General features: G+C 38.5%; 1 protein-coding gene and 1 pseudogene across 1 annotated transcript in view; one reads left to right on the top strand and one right to left on the bottom strand.

Moving 5' to 3' along the window:
* The window catches only part of DCHS2 (dachsous cadherin-related 2), a 249415-nt gene that overhangs the window by 98672 nt on the left and 131130 nt on the right, over positions 1-19613 (top strand). The gene's annotated exons all lie outside the window — the stretch shown is intronic.
* On the bottom strand, positions 17839-19093 carry LOC103553741 (peptidyl-prolyl cis-trans isomerase A pseudogene; annotated as a pseudogene).

A 19613-nucleotide genomic window follows, 5' to 3' on the forward strand; every position in this document is an offset into this window, starting at 1 on the left:
GTTGGTTACACAGATATATATACTATATATTAGTCAAAATTTATTTAACTATACCTTAATATTAATGCATATCATTGAATGTAAATTGTAGTGTAACAAAAAAATGAGGGAAAGAAGCTTAAGGTAAGAGAATGGACTTCATTTCATTTTCTGTTTTTTGTATTTTTTGACAAGGAAGATTGACCCTTAGGTAACATCTGTGCCAATCTTCCTCCGTTTTGTAGTGGGACACTGCCACAGGATGGCCCGATGAGCAGCTTTTAGGTCCATGCCTGAGATCTGAACCTGCGAACCCTGGGCCACTGAAGCAGAGCGCATGAACTCAACCACTATGCCACCAGGCTGGCCCCTTGTGTTGCTTTTAAAAGTGTCACCATACTGAGACTGGGCATAAGAGGACTCAGATGAGTAAGGGTTTCAGGTAGCAGGCCCCAAAATTTTCAACTCTCTTGTTTAACCTCCAAGCAACATAATATTCTGATAGTTTTGGGGGTGGGTACTGAGGAGAGTAGTGTAGATTTCTGGTTTCCTGGGTGAGAAGGGCCTTGGAAGGACGTTCTGCAGGGGCCCTGATGTCATCAAACAGTAAGGGCTACTCCTTAGAGCCTAGTCGTTGTAAAGGGAAATCTTACTCGTGTTTCATAAATGAAAAGGCCTGGTGATTTCTTCATGGGTAGCTTGTACAGAGTGAAACGCCCTGTGGATTTATGTTCTCCTGCAACTTGTTCACAGCAGTTTGGAATTCCCTCTCTATTCCTTTGTTCCCAAGGTTTCCCTGACTGTTGTGAACCAGCTTGGAGCTGTGAAACCTCAGCAGAACATTCTGGGCACAGCTGGAATTTACTTCATTTACTGCTCAGCCACTAAAGGCCTACGTTAGTTATGGATTTAGCTTTGGGATATGAATCCCTTTGCCACCAACTCCCTCTACTGGCTTTGAATTTGCATCTTACTACTCAACCCTCTTCCCCATCTAGTATGATTTTTATCTCCTTGGAATATAAAGATAGCAATCCCAAACAAAAATAAAATGTTTATTTATGAGTAAGCACTCAGAAACTTAGTTATTATTAGTCCAGTTCTCGTTTTCCCACCCATCTTCTTGTCTTTACCCATCACAACTCCAGCCCTTCTGTTGTCACACTGTGTGACTTTGTCGTACTCAACCCCATGCCCCAATACATCATCGTACAGCAATGAGGCGTGTCTCAAATAATGTTTTTTTCCCTAAATGCAGAGTACTTAAAAAACATATTGCCATAAAATATTTCTAACTATTAACAGATTTGTGCTTACTAGTTTTTCATATTTTCATGTCAAAATCTTGCATGCCATCTGATCTGAGGGAAGGATTCAGAGCAAAGGGGGAAGGGTGGGTAGGTAAAAGTTGAATTATTCTTAACATTTCTGGGAACCGTACCGTATTTTAAAATCAATCCAGAATGGAAAATGGAAGTTGCTTTCAGGCATGACAGTCTAACATTTACAACTCAGTTTCTGTTTCCAGTTCTCCCAGAAGACAGATATCATGAAATCTTTCATGAAACTCCAAATCTCCTCTTAAGATGATGTTTTGGAGGCATGGAAAAAAAACCCAGTGACGGCTTATGCTGATAAAGGGGAAAATAAGTCTGTTTCCTATTCCCTTTGGACCTAGTGAGGAGGAGGTGGAAATGGGGAGTGGAGTCCTGGCTGAGGATTTGATCATGTTAAAGGAAGAATTGTCCTCCTAAAGCCTCTCAGGTTTTTGCTCTGAAATGTGTAGACCTGTAATGAATTGCTTTTATTATTAGAATATCTTAATGAGTTTTTGACTGTGCATATCTAGACTCAGGCCCTAGTTGTGAGTAGAAATGGAGAATTAAACTTCCTCATATGGTAAATTTATGTGACTTTAGCGATTGGGGGAAAGGGTCCTCTTTGGGAGCTTACTGGAATGAGAATGACTAAGCATAACAGTATCACGGGGATAGCCTTATACGGATCAGCATCCTATAACACTTATTTTCCAAAAGTCATTCAAGAACTTTGGAAGTTATTCGATATGCTATAAGCACATTATTTGAGGCACGCCTCATTGCTGAGCCCTACGATGATGTATTGGGGCATGGTGATTGAAAATTACTGAATCTCAGTGTGACAGTACAAGGGGTGGAGTTGTGATGGGTGAAGGCAGGAGGGTGGGCAGGAAAATGACAACTGGGAAAAATGATAACTAAATTTTATTGAGTGCTCATTACATGTCAGGCATTGGGCACCTTCTCTATTGTTTCATTGACTCGTCATCCTGGGAAGTGGCTGTTATTCCTATTTGAGAAAATTAATAAATGGTGACCTAGAATTCAAACTCCTATTTAGTGCCCCTGTTTTTATAGAGCATGGAGAAATTTACCATATATAATTCTTTTATTTTTACTTTGGTGAGGAAGATTGGCCCTGAGCCAACATCTGTTGCCAATCTTCCTGTTTTTTTTTTTTCTCTCTCCCCAAAGCCTCAGAACATAATTGTATATCCTAGTTGTAAGTCATTCTAGTTCTTCTATGTGCGATGCTGCCACAGCATGGCTTGAGAAGCAGTGTGTAGGTCCATGCCCAGGATTCGAGCCAGTGAACTCCAGACCACTGAAGCAGAGCATGCGAACTTAACCACTTGGCCATGGGCCCAGCCCCCATATATAATTCTTTATTTGAATGAAATTAAAATCAAATCAACAAATATCCACTGATCATAGAATAAAGCCTTGTGGGGACATAGATTTTGAATTATTCAGCCTTAAAACAGAAGGAGGGGCTGGCCCCGTGGCCGAGTGGTTAAGTTCGCGCGCTCCGCTGCAGGCAGCCCAGTGTTTCGTCGGTTCGAATCCTGGGCGCGGACATGGCACTGCTCGTCAGACCACGCTGAGGCAGCGTCCCACATGCCACAACTAGAGGAACCCACAACGAAGAATACACAACCATGTACCGGGGGGCTTTGGGGAGAAAAAGGAAAAAATAAAAAAAAATCTTTAAAACAAAACAAAACAAAACAAAAAAACAGAAGGAGATCCTGCCACTTGCAACAACATGCATAAACCTGGAGGACATTATGCTAAGTGAAATAAGCCTGACACAGAAAGAAAAGCACTGCATGATCTCACTTATATGTGGAATCTAAAAAAGTTGAAGACATAGAAGCAGAGAATAGAGCAGTGGGTTACCAGGGACAGGGAGGTGGGAGAAATGGGGAGATGTGCGTCAAAGGGTACAAAGTTTCAGTTATGTGGGATGAATATGTTCTAGAGATCTACTGTACAGCCTGGTGACAATAGTTAATAAGACTGTATTGTATACTGGAAATTTGGTAAGAGAGTAGATATCAGGTGCTCTCACCACATACACCAATCAAGGAACTAGATGAGGAGATGGATCTGTTAGTTACTTGACTGGAATAATCATTTCACTATACATATGTATATCAAAACATCATGATGCACATCTTAAATATATACAATTTTTATTTTAAAAATTAAATTAAAAAAATAGAATGTAAATATGTATCAGATGGGATTTCTCCCCTCCTCAAAGCAAAAACAAAAACCAAACCGTGTCTACTTCTATACCCAGCCTTACCTCCTTTTCCAGCCTCAGTCCACAGTGCGTTCCTCAATGCCTTCTTTTAGATCTTCTGACTCTCTTCTTACTAGCGGCATTCCTTCTACATGGTTTTACTCTATCCAGCACAGAGATGAGCACATGTTCTGAGAGGATGTGTCAGGTTTTCATCATTATTATTATTCAGTTTTTGTGAATGAGGGAGGAGAAGGGAAAATGACTTCTTAGCCCTTCCCTCACCTCCTCACTTTGAGAAGCTATTGCCGTGAAAGCAGCATACAGAATTCACTGGCAAAGGGAAACCTGGGTCTCAGGAAATGCTATTTTTAAAAGGAAACGTCTTGTAAAAGAGTAAATGCTTTGTCTGTCCTTGAGAGAGTTAACTGTGGAATGGGTAAGGCTCAGACTGTTCGACAGAATCAGGCTTAAAGATAAGAAGCAAGAACGCCCACTAAGGAGGGCCAGTTGTCTAGAAAAACCAGAGGACACAGGATCATCACAGTGTCAGAGTGATTAAAAGGTTGCTGCAGTTTTGTCAAAAAGCAAGTTGTATTTGGTAAGAAGCCTAAGAAGTATAAGTGGACTGTTTTATTTTATATGATGCAATATTTTATTTAAATGGAGCCCATATCCTAAATTGGGCCATTTTCAAGAATATAAATGGGCTTTCTTCTTGAGTGTAGAATAGGTATCCTCGACCCAGACAGCCCTAATTTCCAACTCTTGGCTTAATTTATGAAAGAAATTGAGAACAGAAATAGAGAAAATAAGCAGTTGTTGAGTCCTGGGAATTCAGTGGAAGCCAAGATTCACTTCACTGAGGGAATCAGGAAGGGCTGACCGGAAGCTGTAGCAATTGCATTGGGCCTTCATATTCAAATAAATGAATGAATTTTGTGTTGGATTTGATCATACTCAAGGGGAGGGGGAAGGAATTCCATGCAGAGAGAACACCATGAAGCAAAGCCTGGAACAAGGAATGTGTGAAAAGTGAATTGTGCATATTGACAAGACTGTGGGCATTAAAGGCAAAATAAGAGAAAATAGGTTATAAAGGTGGGTTAAGGACACCATGGAAGCTTTGAACGCAACGTGTTAGCACTAGGGACTCAATAAACTCTTTTCCCTTCCTGAGTTCAGAGCCAATTAGGAGATCTCAGGAGTCAGCAAATTGGGATTATAAAGTCATCATTTTTACTGTTAAAGCTGATTAGAGAATGTATTTTTAGATGAGTGGCCAAGTGGTAATACCTCACCCCTGAATTAGACAGAGTTACCAAAAAAGCATGGGAAACATTGGGCAGCCGAAGGCCTCTCTTGCATGGGCAGGCCCCTTGCCACGTGACAGACAGCAAGGATTATTCAGTCCCTTCTTCCTTCCTTCTTCCCTTCCCTCCTTCCTCCTTCCTTTCTTGTTTCCTTCCTTCCTTCTGTTCTTCCTTCCTTCTTTCCCTCCATGTTTAAGGAGTATCTATCATGTGCCAGGTATCTTCTATCTGCTGAGGATAAAGTATTGAATGAGACAGACGTAGAACTTTTATTTGAGAAAGAATTATTCTTAAGCCAGACTGAATTGGAAAAGAAAATCCAGAGGGGCCTCAGCTGATTCTGCTCAATTTCTTTTCCCAAACTCAGGATGCTGTATAACCACAGAACTGACAGATGTTTACCTCATCCAATTTTCTAATCTATAAAATGGTAGTAAGAATTCTTCCCTTGAACAGCTCCTCATTTTTTTTAAGTCAAATGAAAACACATTGAAAATGTTTGTGTACTATCACACGTAAAGAAACGTTTGGTTAATAAACCTTAGTGTTTTCTGATTATGTGCTCTCTCCTCTCCTTTCGTAGCAACTTACCTTCATTCCTCTTTGTCTTCTGATTCATTCTTTCACTTTCCTTCTTAACTTGCCTGCTTTTCTCCACTGAGGGTATTTGAGTCCTTTCCAAGAAAACCCACCCCTGAGTTGCTTTATATGATAGTGTAATAGCTACTCTGAAGTAGAAAGAAGAGTTGCTTGTGCTTTGCAAATACTTTAATTTATCCTTTAAATTTGATAAACTTCTGAGTTTACAAATAGCACTTGGTCAATGAGAAGAAAATGTTTCTATTAGAGCAGGGGGCTTTATTGCGTGCCTGTGCTGGAACAAACACCGTGCTGGGCAGTGGGAAATAGCGGGGAACAAGGCAGAGACAGTCTCTCTCCTTGCAGAGCTGTTGGTTCTGTGGGGAAGCCAGGCCACAAGTGTGATGGTAGGACAATCCAGGGGGCTGTGAGGATCGATGGGAAGACCTATTTGAGGAAGTCCTGTGTAAGGATTTCACCCGGGTCCCTTAGATGGCATTCAGAGGGCCAAGAACCTTTAGCTGAAATAGTATAGCAAAGCATATGGGCATGTGCACCAAAAGAGCACACACCTGCAGGTGCATGTTATGTTGGAAAAATTTTTCATCAGATTCTCAAAGCGGTCTATAACAAAGAAGTGTTGAGAAGCTGTTTCCTTAAATAATGGATTGTGAACACATTGTGGAAAGAGTATGTGGTTCTCATACTTAATGATATCATTACACACATTCTTATTTAAAACTCAGAATAGCCCCAAGAACTAGTGTGACAGAGTCTAGTGGTTGCCTGTCCAACAGTCTTACCCCTTTGTCTTTGGTACAGAGTCCCTGTTTTCTTCACCCTTTTCCAAATGGGCATACCCTTGTTGGCTCCTTCTCAGTCCTTCCTCTGGGAGTGAATCATAATTGGTCTAAACAAATCATAGTGGTCTAAGTCGCTTTTCCAAATAATTGCTTAAGTCTGTGCAGGCCATGCAATTCTGAGACTTGAGGGAAACGTAGTGGGAACTTCTGGAAAGAGGTTTCTTGCTCCACAATCTGGATACAAGGCAAATGTGGCCTCTTTTCTATCTCTGGATATTGTCATTGGCAAGTGATGTATGGCACCAAACAGCAAACTTGGTCCAAAGTGAAGACCAAACCCAAGAAAACAAGCCCATGTACCACACATCGTGGCAGGAAGTGGCAGGAATGAGATATAAAGGACCTAAAGCCTTTGTGGGATTACTGAGCTGCTGAATTAACCAGGCTTGGAATTTCTTTACCCTCCGACTTCTTGACAAGGGGTATTATAAATGCCCTTATTGTTTAAGATGTTTCAGTTGGATTTTCTGTTACTTGCAACTGAAAGCATGCCTAGAGATGGCTTATTCCCTTTTAACAAAATTGAGGCACAGAGAAGTTAAATTACTGCCCAAGACCACATAGATGCTAAGAGGGAAAACCAGTTTTCAAAGCCAGTCTGACTCCTGAGGATAAGCGTTGTGCTTAACCGCCAGCTGTAATGCTGCTGCACTGACCCTGACATTTCATTTCTATGTAAGTGGAATAGTGCTGATTTAAGTATATTCCGTTTCAAGAATGAAATTTGTGTACTGTATTAGTCTGGGCTGGGAGACATTGGTGGCCCTGAGGCCTTTCTGGACTCTGGCCCCGTCATAATGGCAGTTATGGAGCTGCAGGAGAGAAGTATGAGTGGGTGCTCCCCCACCTTTCTGTTCTTCACCACTCCTTTACCTGTGGTTACAGATGTGAGAGAGAATTAATGGATGGAAATAACTTCATGATAAATCTTGCTTAGATTGATTCTTAAATTCTTGAGTACAGATGTATCTGAGACCAAGGAATTATTCCATATGAGCATCTTAAATATTTATGTCTGTGTTTAATGAGTCATACCAGCCTGGGAATGCAAACAAGCCCACGTTAAGAGTCAACATTCACCCTTGTGGAGGCACCATCAAGCTGTGATGGGAGTCCCGGGACATGCTGGTGGGAGTGGTGAGGTGGTTAGACTCCAGGGTCATGGAGAAGACCATGTCCAAGCCCAGGCTGGAATGATGGAAGAGTGGACTAGAGGAACATTTCTGGAAAAGTGGAGCCTTTAGACTGGCATATGCCGTAATGAAAAACTCTGTAGCATACCTAGGCAAGAAAATACTGCTGTTTTGCTTAAAAGTATCTTAGACATAGGCAGCATTTAGACAGCACTGATGGTGCAGGGATGTGGAAGACATCATGAATATGCCACTATGAGATAAAATAGCTAATTAAACTCATACGAAGAGATACTGTTTGTATTTGAAATAATCATTTACTATCCTCACACTGTCTTTGTCTCATCTGCATAATTATTAAAATATGAAGCTATTCTTTCCCCACAACCAAAAGCTTTCAAGCCCAAATGTTGCCTTGGAACATTGTGGGATGGGTTGAACAGCCACGCGAGCGGGGCTTTAGTCAACTATGTATAGACGTTCTAACTTGCAAGGAATAGACTTTGCTCTTACTTTGTTTTAGCTGCATGTTTAGAAAAACTACATGGAACTCAGTACACGAAAATAAAATGAAAGAAATCGGGGCAAAAAGTAAATGAAGCGGCATAGTAAGATGAAGCCAGGAAGAGTTTGGTACATGAAAGTAGAGGCTGCAAGATCAGGGAGACGCGCATTAAAGCTGTAGGATTCCCCATAGTGCCAAGATTTTTATGTAGTCCCCGAGCTGGAAACATTCCTGCTGCTCGGGAGAAGAAACATTGACTTTCCTAGAACCAAAGCCTGGGGGAATTTTTTTCCTGTAAGTGTTTGTAAAGGGAACACTGAAGAGTAATAGGAAATCCCCTGAACAGTGTGCTTACAATACGTATACAGTTCTGTGAAAGTGACTGCATTGCGGGCAAGGATGCAAAGCAGTGCAGCCCACGCTTCCATTAGATCTGTGTGCACTGCCTTCTCTTTGCCGCCAGGAAAGCAAAGCTGCTAGATGGAGTCTACGTTTCCAAACCTTAACAGTTTCCAACTGTGATCATGATGCTTTCGCAGATGTGGAAACAGCAGTTAACTATGTTTCAGGAAGTCAGAGTCGTATTGGAACTCACAGCCTTAAGTTTACATAGTGGACTTCTTCACTTTGCGTTCCCACTATTTCTCTTTTTCCTTAGGATTTTTCAAACCCATGGTTTGAAATTTGAGTTTGGAGTGTACCTATTCATGTTTTATCTGAGAATGCACCTTTCCACTGGGAACACCTCTGTGCATAAATTTGGGGTTATCTCTTTGTTTTACAAAACATATACAGGAGAGGTACAACTAAAGGATAAAAGTCAAATGATTCTCATTTATGATGTTCATTCCCCAAAGAAAATGAGATGCTTAAACATGAATCCTTTAAAAATATCTATCCAACAACCGGCTCCCCTTTCTAGACTTTTCGGGCATTTCAAGGTGTCCATTGTGGGTGGAGCGAGGAGAGGGTGGCCCTTAAAAATCACACAACATAGAAGCTTTTTTTTCTGTATAAATTAAAGCAGGCTCAAAAGAAAACATTGTTTACAAAAACATGTCATTTAAAAAGTGAACATTTGTCAGGATTGCACCCCAGGAGAGAACACCTGTAAGGAGTTTGGGGCATATTCTTCAGATTTTTATTTTCTCTGGAAATAATAAGATTTATGTAACTCTGCACAGCGGTCTTCTATCTTAAGTTAGGAAATTGGTCAAAAGGAAATGAGCTTTACCTTTCAGTGGGTCAGGCGGTACCATGAGGCCCATTGCCTTCATCTCCTGTCGTTCACGTTGAAGGAGTGATGGCAGGGAAAATCCTATCTGATGGTCCTTCTCTGCTGGTGAACACACAGATGGAGCCCAAAGCATGTAAAGTTCCCTTTGTACTTTAGATTCTTGCATGCAGTGCAACCCATATGGTGTCTTGAGGGTTGAGAAGCCAAGCATGGAGCTCCTGGCCTAGCTGCCCCTTTGCGCTGTGCTCTGGCCTGGGCCGTCATTCCCATTTGCATGTAGCCATTCTCTTGAAGCATTCCTTTGCCTCAGTCTGTCAGTCTTTTTAGCTCTTCGTCTTCTTCAGCGCCTTGTCTTCTCTTGTAAATGCAGACTCAGTAATTCTCTGATCCTTCACTTTTTGCTTCTGGAGTGGAGGAGGGGTGATTCTAGTCCTGAGACGGAGGTGAGGAAGAAGGTCGTCATCCTGCCTGGACAGCTGTGGGTACCTAAGGAATGTCCAAGCATCTCTCACGATGGAGAGTAGTTAATCCCTGCCGAGCTTACCCACCACTGTGTGCTAGAGGAGTCCTTGTCTCTCGAGATCACTAGAAAAGCCCTTCTCTTCCCTTAGCCTGTGAGGCCCGAGACTCAGAAGCAGCAGAGCCATTGTTCCACGTACGTTATTTTTTTAAATTCAAAAGTGGAATTTTACTGTACCTGTAAATTTTTACAACTTTTATTCTTAACAATACAGACATGCACCACATAATGTTTCGGTCAGTGACAGACCACGTATATGAGAGTGGTCCTATAAAATTAGTACCATGTGGCCTAGGTGTGTAATAGGCTATACTACCTGTTTGTGTAAGTACACTCTATGATGTTTACACAATGACGAAACCACCTAATAATGCATTTCTCAGAACATATCCCCATCGTTAAGCAACATGTGACTGTATATTCTCGTTATTTTTCTGTGTGTACATGTGGATCTGCTTTATTCTTTTTAACAAATGCATACTTTTACACCGTATAGCTCTAAAATTAGCCAACTCCATTTTGATGGACCTTTTGTATTGTTTCTAATTTTTTACTGGAAAATTCTCATTCAACATTCAACATTCTCTGGACATGATCAACATTTTTCATCTTTCTCAATCTGAAAAGCAGAAATAATATAAAACAATAACAAAAAATGATCAGATCAGAGCTTATTTATTTGTGAAGTCAAGTATTTTTATATTTGTTTAATGGCCTATGCTTATCTCACCTGATCTGTCAGCATCATTCTATAACTTCCCCTTCTAAGCTAAGGAACATAGTCTATAGCTATTTTGCTGCGCATTTCTTTTTTTCACGATCAGGAGAAGGTGAAGAAGGGTAACTCCTAGGTTTTTCACTTGAGCCATAGGTAGATGGAGATACTGTTTGACTGGAAAGGAAAGAGAGAACTGACTTGGGGCAGTGGGTAGGAAGAAACAAAAACTTCTATTTGGGCCATGTTAAATGTGAGATGTCCATGAACAATTGTGCAAGTCATGGAAGTACTTCCATATGTGAGTCTGGAGCACAAGGAAAGGGTTCTTGCTGGAGACATGAAGTTGGGGTTGTCCTCATATAGGAGGTATTTGAAATCGTGAGACTAGATGAGATCAACCAAAGCAGGGAATCCAGAAAGAGAAAAGAAGACGTGTACTCAGCAGTTTGAAAGTATTCATGTCTGTGTATATGAGGCTATGTGAAAATAAATTCCATTGTGAAATCCAGAGGTAGAAAGAAATAATAAAAGATAGGATATCAGCTTTTCTAATCCCTGTTTCTTCCACCAAATCTCATAGAAGGATCATACTGGCTGGAGAATTTGTGTCTGTCCTTGAGGGAAATAAAACTCTGGAGGAAATTTTTAGCTAAGACCTTCTCATGAATTTGTCATTTACGGATTTATGGTAATAGACATTGTGAATATCTCTGGTAATCATATAGTATTTGTAATCCAAATTCAGTTTTAGATACACAAAATTTTTCTGATCAAATAATTCTTTGGGTTCCAGAGCTGTTAGAATACTATGAAAACATTCAATTAAAGATTGATTTGTTTTTGAAACATAATTTTTTTTCTTTTATTTTGTTACAGTTTGGTGATGAAGAGTAGAGTAAGGTATTTGAAAATGACGATTGTCTTGAACAATTAAAGAAGTTATACTGTGATATTGTTTGTGGAAATAATGCAGAGAACAATAGGACCTATTAGATGATCAGTTGAACCAGAACTAAGAGAAGTTTACTCATGTCACTAACACTGTTAATGCAAATAATAAACAATTGAAAAGAGACCTTGAAACTCATGCAGTTAGAACTTGTGAAACTAGGTGTCATAACTGTTTTTCAAGTGTATCTGGATGTAAAAGATGATGTGGGAATATTTCCGGCTACCTCATGTGTGTGCCTGTGTGTGTGAATTATTACTTATGATATTAAAGCAAGTTGATTTTTGAATGTCAATATTGAGCCAACCAGATACTTATAATCGCTACCAGTGTTTCTATCTGTTCTTTTGCCGTGAGATTACTAAGAGCAGCCACAGCCTAAATGAGATCGCTGTAATTAGTGAATAACTCAAAGGTGAGTACGGTTTTTTAAGTACAATCACTGCATCAGCTACTGGCAGTCTAATTTTCATGCCATAAATATCAGTTAATTATTATTTTAAAGATGACTATCTTACCTATGAAGGAAAATGTGACTTTGTTAAAACAGTGTCATTGGTGGAGAAGAGCTGGAAGGAGCCCCTCCATGGGCTGTGGGGCTGGATTGACTCTCTTCCTCTAACTTCAGCATCCTTCGACTCCTTTTAGCACAGGTGCATGGGAGGGGGTTTGAGTTTTAGGTTTGTTTGATTTGGGTGTGTGTGTTTGTGTATGTTTAAATTTAAGGTTAAAAGGATCTTCACAAAGGAGTTATTGGATCGTATAATAAATTATGACTTAGTTTTCCTGACAAGCATTATTAAAATAAATTTTTAGAAAATATAAAGACTGTAAAAATTTAACTCAGTGAAATAAAATGGTTTAGGTTCTTCATTTTTTTTTTTATAGTTTAGCTTTATTATAGGAATAGAACATAGAGGTAGTGGTGAATGGAGAGTAAACTTGCCTATAAAATCAGCTCAAATGCAGGATCTCAAATGAACCTCTGATACGCACTGGACTGAAGTCACTTCACAGTTATGTTCTTGGGCCTGAAGCGCTGACTCTGTTTTTCAAACTAAAGATTTCTCCCTATGCTCTAGATCAAGGGTTGACAAACTCTGGCACATGGGCCAGATCCAGCCTATTGTCCTGTTTCGGTAACACCTGTGAGCTAAGAATGGTTTTTACATTTTTAAATAATTTTTTTTAAAAAGGGAAAGAAATAGCATTTCGTAACAATTGAAAATTATGTGAAATTCAAATTTTGTTGTTTATAAATAAAATTTTTATTGGGACAAAGCCATTTGTTTACATGTTGTCTGTGATTCTTTTGTGCCAAAATGGCAGAGTTGAGCAGTAACAGAGGCCATATGGCCTGCAAAGGCTAAAATATTCATTATCTGGCCCTTTACAGAAAAAATTTGCCATCTCCTGCTTCAGAAATCATAATGTCCCAGGCATGTGACTCCTGTACACCTGTGCTTAGTGGGTCTTCAAGAATGAAACACTAAAGGGTCTACTCACAAATAGCTGAATAAAAGGATGGCAAATGCCTATCAAATACACTGGTTTTTTTTTTTTTAGCGTTTAGTATTTTTTATTTTATTTTTTAATTTATTTTTATTTTATTTTATTTTTTGAGGAAGATTAGCCCTGAGCTAACTGCTGCCAATCCTCCTCTTTTTGCTGAGGAAGGCTGGCCCTGAGCTAACATCCATGCCCATCTCCCTCTACTTTATATGTGGGACGCCTAGCACAGCATGGCTTGCCAAGTGGTGTCATGTCAGCATCTGGGATCCGACTGGTGAACCCCGGGCCACCGAAGCAGAACGTGTGCACTTAACTGCTGCGCCACTGGGCCGGTCCCTAGCGTTTAGTATTTTTGATGCTCAGCTTCTTTTCCATAATATTATTTACATGAAACTATCTTTATTTGTGAAAATTTGGACAAAAAGTTGAATGGAATGAGAACATAAAAATCACTTATTCCTCAGGGTGCTTTACTCAACATTTGACTTATTTCCATTTATTTATTTAATTTCAGCTTTTTTGAGGTAGAGTTGACATATAAAATTATAAGATATTTAAAGTGTACATCGTGGCCATTTGATATATGTATACATTGTGAAAGGATTCTCCCTTCTAGTTAACACATCCATCACCTCACATACATATCTTTTTTTGATGAAAACATTTAGTTCTAGTCTCTTAGCAAATTTCAGTTATACAATTCAGTGTTGTCAACTATAGTCGTCATGTTTTACATTGGGTCCTAAGACTTTATTCACGCTACAACTGAAAGTTTGTACTCTTTTACCAACCTCTCCCTGTTTCTCCCGCCCTTCAGCCCCTGGCAGACACTATTCTCCTCTCTGTTTCTATGAGTTTGACTTCTTTTAGATTTTACATATAAGTGATAGCATGAAGTATTTGTCTTTGTCTGACTTACCTCATTTAGCATAATGCCTTCAAGGTTCATCCATGTTGTCATAAATGACAGCTGGATTTCCTTCTTTCTCATGGCCGAATAATATTCCATTGTGTGTGTGTGTGTACCTATATATATATATAGAGAGAGAGAGAGAGAGAGAGAGAGAGATATAGATATAGATGTATAACACATCTCATTTACCTATTCATCCATTGATGGACGCTTAGGTTGTTTCCATATCTTGCCTATTGTAAATAATGCTGCAATGAACGTGGAAGTACAGATATCTCTTCAATGTCCTGTTTTCGTTTCCTTGGATACATACCTAGAAGTGGGATTGCTGGATCATATGGTAGTTCTATACTTTCTAGATTTATATATAGTTCTATATTTTCTTCCATTCTACAAGTTGCATTTTAATTTCGTTGATCGTTTCTTTTGCTGTGCAGAAGCTTTTTAGTTTTATGTATTCTCACTTGTTTAGTTTTCCTTTTGTTGCCTTTGCTTTTGGTGTCAAATCCAAAAAATCCTTGCCAAGACCGATGTCAAGGAGCTGACCCCTTATGTTTTCTTCTAGGAGTTTTATGGTCTTATAGCCAAGTCTTTAATCCTTAATTTTGGGTTAATTTTTGTGTATGGTGTAAGACAGTGGTCCTGTTTCATTCTTTTGCATGTGGCTGTCCAGTTTTCCCAGCTCCATTTATTGAAGAGATGGTCCTTTCCTTGTTGTATTTTCTTGGCTCCTTGTCATAAATTCATTGACCGTATATGTGTAGGTTTATTTCTAGAGTCTTTACTCTGTTCCATTGATCTATATGCTTGTTTTTATACCAATACAATATGGTTTTTATTACTATAGCTTTGTAGTACAGTTTGAAATCAAGGAGAGTGATTCCTTCAGCTTTGTACTTCTTTCTCAAGATTTCTTTGGCTATTCTGGGTCATTGTGATTCCATACAAATTTTAGGATTGTTTGTTCTATTTCTGTGAAAGATGCCCTTGGAATTTTGGAAGAGATTGCTTTCAATCTGTAGATTGCTTTGGGAAGTATAGATATTTTAATAATATTAGTTCTTCCAATCCACGAGCATGGAATATCTTTCCATTTATTTGTGTCTTCTGCAATTTCTTTCATGAATGTCTCGTTTTCAGTGTACAGGTCTTTTACTTCCTTGGTTAAATTTATTCCTAAGTATTTTATTCCTTTTGATGCAATTGTAAATGAGATTGTTTTCTTAATCTCTCTCTGATAGCTCGTTATTAGTGTACAGAAACACAACAGATTTTTGTATATTGATTTTGTATCCTGCAACTTTACTGAATTCATTTATTAATTCTAACAGTTTTTTTGATAGAGTTTTGCGTGTTTTCTCTATATCATATCATGTCAGCTGCAAATAATGACAGTTTTACTTCTTTCTTTCCAATTTGGATGCCTTTTATTTCTTTTTCTTGCCTAGTTGCTCTGGCTAGGACTTCCAATACTATGCTGAATAAAAGGGGTGAGAGTGATCATCCTTGTCTTGCTCCTGATCTTAGAAGAAAAGCTTTCAGCTTTTCAGCATTGAGAATGATGTTAACTGTGGGTTTGTCATATATGACCTTTATTACGTTGAAGTATGTTCCCTCTTTACCCACTTTGTTGCTAGTTTTTATCATAAGTGGATGTTGAATTTTGTCAAATGCTTTTTCTGCGTCTGTTGAGATGATCATATGATTTTTATCCTTCATTTTGTTAATGTGGTGTATCATGTTTACTGATTTGCAGATGGTGACCACTGCTGTATCCCTGGAATAAATCCCACTTGATCATGGTATATGATCCTTTTAATATATTGTTGAATTTGGTTTGCTAATATTTAGTTGAGGATTTTTGCATTTGTGTTCATCTGTAATTTTCTTTTCTTGTGGTGTCCTTGTCTGGTTTTGGTTATTAGGATAATGCTGGCCTTGTAAAATGAGTTTGGAAGTCTTCCCTTCTCTGGCTTATTTTCTTTTAGTTTTTATTTCTATATGTTGGGTATTTTTTTGCATAAATGAAATGTTTTATATACAATTTTTTTAGTTGCCTTATTTTCTTTTTTCTTTACTAAATATATGTCTTTACACAGTTTTCATGGCTATATTGAATTCTATTGTATGGATGAATTGTAATTTATTTAACAACTCTTATTGTTGGACATTTGGGTTCTAGAATAAATAATGCTACATTATATGTCTTTCATACAAATGGCAGTCTACATATATTCCTAGAAATATACTAATTGGGTCAAAGGAGATGAATATTTTCAAGTTTGGGAGAATGTTTACCATGTATATATATAAAAACAATTATTTTCCAAAGAGGCTTTAAAAATGAGTGCATATTTATTTCATCCTTGCTACCAATTAATATTTTATTTTAATGGTTACCAGTTTTCTATTATTTTAATAGTTGCCAATTTGCTATTGATTTAACAGTTGCCAATTATTTTAAAGGTTGCCAATATTTGAAAAATATTATTTTCTTTTTTATCTTTTTTTTTGAATTGCCAAGTGATTTATTTTGGCTGGAAGAGATTTGCCCTGGGCTAACATCTATTGCCCATCTTCCTTTTTTTTTACCCCTCCCCAAAGCCCCAGTACATAGTTGTATATTCTAGTTCTAAGTCCTTCTGATTCCTCTATGTGAGCCGCTGCCACAGCATGGCTACTGACAGATGAGTGGTGTGGTTCTATGCCTAGGAACCGAACCCAGCCCCCAGAAGCAGAGTGACCGAACTTTAGCCACTAGGCCATCAGGCTGTCTCTGAATACCTTAAATGTATTTATTCTTCTGTGAATTGTTTGTTCACGTCCTTTGCCTGTTATTTATATTGGGAAGTCAGTATTATTTTTATTTTTAAAGACCTACTTCCATATTAAGGATTTTAACCTTTTTAAAAATATATATTCAGGGCAGATATCATACCTAATTTGCCTTTAAATCTTTTCGTGTATGGTATTTTTGACATAATGGAGTTTTAAATGGTTGTGTAGTCATTGTATTGAATTTATGCTTTGTGATTTTTGTCCATCTGTTTTAGTTTTGTAATTCCTTTTTGCTTTGAAATTTCTTTCCAATATAAGAATCCACCAAATATTCACCTATATATTCTTTGTGTTTTAAATGATTTCATTATTTACATTTAACATATCTGCGTAGAATTTATTTTGGTGTGAGGTTAATATCAAACTTTATTTTTCCCCATGTACTTTGCTGATTTTCCTGGCAACTTATGTGGATAAACCCACAATCCTCGGTGGTTTATGATGTTTCCTTTGTAATATACAAAAAATTTAGGTTTACCAAGATGTGTTTCAGGTCTTGCTTTTGCAGTTCTACTGATCTACCTGACGGTTCCTTTTTGAGATCACGCTGTCTTGATTGCGTCCTTTGTAATGCCTCATAGGACAGTTATACCTTCACCCTCACCCACTGATCTCCTTTCGCAAAATTTCCCTTGGCTGATTTTTGGGGAGGGTGGGGCAATATGTAGTAGGGTTAGTGGTTTCTTAATCCCATCCTTCAATTAAGGTTATAAAAACGTGTTATCAGAACAGTAATTTTTTTTAATAACTTGAGAATATATATTCAGTTGATTCATCTAATAGCTCTAGCAACTTCTCTGGAAATACATTTTAGAAGGAGAAAATAAAACACAGTTCTGTTTCCATGTACCTTAAGATAGTTTTTTTTTTTCTTTTTCCAGTTTTAGCATTTTGGATTTTATTCTATGATGATATAGGTTGTTTAATAGAGTGTGTTTTAGAAATAAAAAATTATTCCTCAATGAATGTGTGATTGGTGTTATGAAATATTTTGTTCTTTTGTTGTTTTTATTTAGTTTTTATTTCATAATCATAAACTTGACTCTACAATCCAGCAAGACTTGGAGGAGGATCAAAAAAATATGGAACCCAAAGAAGTAGAGGGAGAGCGCAAAGATTATCGGATATTGCAAACAGACAGGGATAAGGGGTGCTCTCCTGAGCTACAAAAGGAATGATCTGATGGCTAAGATGAAATGCAAGTCAAATTTATTAGAGTTGTCCACAGGGGAAAATGGTGATCTTCTTTCTGGTCTTGCTGTTCCTAGACCCAAAGCGTTCCATGGCTTCCACAATATTCATGCTCTCTTCACCTTGCCAAAGACCACATGCTTGCCATCCAGTCACTCAGTCTTGGCAGTACAGATGAAAAACTGAGAACCGTTTGTGTTGCCCAGCATTTTCCATGGATAAGATGCCAGGACCCTTATGCTTCAGGATGAAATTCTTGTCATCAAATTTCTCCCTTAGATGTACTTGCTGCCAGTGCCGTTATGGCATGTGAAGTCACCACTTTGGCATATAAACCCCAGAATAATTCTTTGAAAGCAGGAACCCTTAAAGCCAAATCCCTTCTCTCCAGTACTTGGAGCACAAAAGTTTTATGCTGTCTTTGGGAATTTGCCTGGAAACAGCTCTAAGGAGATGTGGCCCAAGGGCTTGCTGGTGACAGCAATGTCCAAGAACACGGGGTCGTTGACCAGGGCTGGGCAGTGTGGTGCCACTCCAGTGGTGTCTGCAAAGCTATCTTGTTCTTGTATTTACGTGTTTTTTTTTAAAAGGTCAAAATAGAATATTCATGAAAGCTACTTCTAAAACATGCTGGTATTTTATGCACAGTATTAGATTCACTTATTCATGCAAGAAATATTTATAGCGTCTTTACTGAGTCAAGCACTAGTGTTGTGGGTGCTGGAGATGTAGCAGGGAGCAAGGTAAGTGTAACATTTGCTCTGGAGATTACATTCCAGTGGGGAAGGCACAGAATACAGGGCTCATTTGGATAATCCAGGATAAGCTCCTTTCAAAGTCCTTAACTGCATCTTTTACAATATAGGGTAATATTCGCTTTTTTTTTTTTAATTCATTTAATGTAATGTCCACAGGTTCCAGGGGTTAGGATATGGACAAGTCTTCTCAGAGGTCTCCATTCAGCCCACTACATGCAATGAGAGTGGATTGAAAAGAGAAGTGGTCCTGAGACTGAGCTCTGTGGAGCTATAGTGTTCAGAGACCAGGAGAACTCAGAGCTAGTAAAGGAAACTGAAGGGAGTCAGTGAGGTATAGAAGGAGAAGGAGAGTCAGAGTGTGGTGTCCGATGATGGAAGTGTTTCAATAAGAGGGAGTTGATTAATGGTGTGAAAAGCTGCTGAATGGTGTGGAAAATAAGGACCGAGCCATGATTATCAGACTTGGTAAGAAACAGCTCATTGGTGAACTTGCCAAAATTGAGTTCAGAGAGTGGCATGCTTGCAGCTGCTGTGGTTCCCAATGCTGAATCCAACTTTCACTAGAATATTTATAATCCTGTTTTAGCTGTAGGATCAGTGGCTGGCCAAGAACTTCAAATGTAAAAAGTTATCTAATGATTTCTTTCTTTTCTTCCATCTATTTGAAGTTCTATGTGTGAATGTGTTGTGTCAATAACTTTGTTTCTTCATACTGTTATATGCTCATGGTAGAAACTTTGCAAAATTATAATAAGAAAAATATTAAACTTAGTTATTTAATTTTGAATTTCATCTAAAGTGCAGCCATTTTTCTCTAGGACTTCTTTGTTTGATTGCTCTTTTTTTTTTTTGATTGGTCTGTGAGCCTTTTCTACAAATGTCACTGAATTAAATGCTGTGATTGCCCAGGAGTAGGTAAAGGACAACGTTGCTAACAATATGTTACCCTATGACTTTGGGTTGACTTTTCGGTTTTTGGGTACTGATGTGAATGACTTGGCAGGGGACCTCCAATAAAGCTGTCCAATTCATGAAGAA

Source organism: Equus przewalskii, chromosome 2, assembly GCF_037783145.1.
Source record: "Equus przewalskii isolate Varuska chromosome 2, EquPr2, whole genome shotgun sequence".
NCBI classification, from domain to species: Eukaryota; Metazoa; Chordata; class Mammalia; order Perissodactyla; family Equidae; genus Equus; species Equus przewalskii.